A 2,417-nucleotide genomic window follows, 5' to 3' on the forward strand; every position below is an offset into this window, starting at 1 on the left:
CTATTAGGCTAATCTATGCCCTGGAGGGAACTATAATGTGTAGCTGAGTTGGGAGACAAAATGGATATTTTAAGATCAGATGTAGTATGTTTGAAGACTATTATTTTGAGCAAATTGATGGCTGTAATTCATCAAGAACTGTGTTTATATTTTAAAGCAATATTTAATGTCTTTGCAGCTTTAGGCTGGGCTTATTTTTTTTTTTAAACCTAACTTTGATGAGGGAAACTGTTGGATTCTTGTCCTGTTTATTTTTGCCATAGCTTTAGAATGTGTTTTCCATACCCTTCTCTACTCTTGCTTCCAGTTATTCTGACTGTGCTGACTGTGTCATCAGTGGAAACCATGCCTGAACTGACCTCAGACAACTCACCAACCCTGGCCTGGACCATTCTCAGGGGCTGTCCTTGAGAGAGGATGATTGCTGTATATCCAGTAATCATTGCATTTTAAAATATCTTAAAGGAAAGAATAAGAAAGAAAAAAACATCACCAGCTAACACTCTTGTATTTGGCTATGAAGGACAACTGTTATTTGATACTGCTTTTAGTTCTGGAGAAGATCAGGTTTTTTAGTGTAAGTTTTCTCTTTTCCTTTAGTGTTAAAGGACAAAGTTGAAGGAGTATTCTATACACCTATGAAAATTAAACTGCATACCAAATGCATATTCGATCCCACAAGGATTGTTTTATTGGTACTTGCACAGCCTTGTGAAAAGTGCATGATGTGCTGTGCCCCTCCTAGGCACATTCAGTCTCACAGAAAAGGGTAGCATTTTTTTCCTCCACATAAACTTCACTGTGAATATTGTTCTTGTCTGCCTATCCCAGAAACTTGTTGCATTTTTACTATTAGCCTGTCTCATGTTTTCTAGACTACTTTAAAAAATCCCCTTTAACATCGTAAATCAGTGAAAGTTTTATATGAAGGCAACCTGCTAGAGAAATTCAAGAAAAAGGTGTGTAAGTTTAAACTTCCATGTTAGAGTACATTATTGAGCAAAAGATTCTTCTGTTGTTTGGTTATTGGTCATTATAAATGTGAATCAGGGTACAGAACTCTTTGTACTGTCATATACAGAACAGAACATAGACATTTGAAAGGAACAAAGCACAGCACAAAACAATGACTATTACCACCCAGTGAGAAATGAGCCAGGATCTTTGCCATAAACAAATGATTTTTTGAAAGTGAAAAACATAATACCTATTGTGAATTAATTTACTAATTTAGAATTGTTAGATTTTGTGCCTAGAAACTATAATTCATATCTTAGCATGTGTGATATTCACAAATTTCAAAGATCTGACTTCAACTATCCTTAAGTTTCATACTCCTCCCCTCTTCCCCATCCCCAGTTCCCTCAAACATGCAGGTGAAATCTTTCCTAGAGCCTTGCTATTTAAAGAGTGGTGAGTGGACCAGCAGTAGCGGCAACATCTTCTAGTTAGAAATGCAAGACCTCAAGTCCCATTCCAGACCCACTGAATCAGAGTCCGTTTCAATACCATCCCCTGGCATTTCATGTGCACATTCAAATCTGAGATACTTGGAGCTGCCTTTTACAACTATTTCTCCCTCTATAGTGTTTTATAAGAACTTACCTACGGTTTATTTTTTAAATGATACTTTTATGTCTATCAATAATATATGCATCACCAATTACAGTTATTTATGTACATGTATCTCTTCTCTACTTTGCGAAACTAGTTGTAGGTTATTACAGATGTGAAACTGTTTACAGAAACTGGTCCAAATTAGGAGAGCTACTGAAGTGTAGCAGTGGTTAGTCATGTCTTAGCAGTGTAGTGGTGTGGTGAGAATAAAGGTTTAGGAGACTGAAAGATTGAATACAAATCTAGGACCTACTACATATTCTATGGGTGACCTCAGGGAAGTAACTTAAACCTCTCTGAACCCATGTCCTCATTTTGATAGGGAGATGACAGTACACAGAGTGCTGAGCATTCAGTGAGATAACGTATAAATCAACCTTGGTACCTAGTGGGGCTCAGGGTTTCTTCTGGCCCCTTTGAAGCACAGGGCCCTTGTACATGGTAGATGTTCTTAATAAATGCAACGTTGACAATGGATTTTCCTTTTAACTACCCACTGGTAAGTTATTCAGTAGAATTGCCCTGCCTTTAAAAAACACTTATAACAAGAAGTTTGCTGATACAAAAAGATGTTATCCCAGTTTACAATCCCCTTCTAAAGGGACTGTGGTCCCTAGTGGAGTCCTAGTATTTTGAAGTTAAGGGTTGTCCCTTTATAGTGGCTTTTCTTTGAATTAAAAAGGCTTAAAAATTCTTTAGCATAAAAATTGTATATATAGATACTATATATAATATATATAGTATCTATATATGCTATATGTATAAATATAATATATCTTATACTTCCTCCAACACTCTCC

The sequence above is a fragment of the Lagenorhynchus albirostris genome, chromosome 2 (genome assembly GCF_949774975.1).
Source record: "Lagenorhynchus albirostris chromosome 2, mLagAlb1.1, whole genome shotgun sequence".
Taxonomy (NCBI): Eukaryota; Metazoa; Chordata; class Mammalia; order Artiodactyla; family Delphinidae; genus Lagenorhynchus; species Lagenorhynchus albirostris.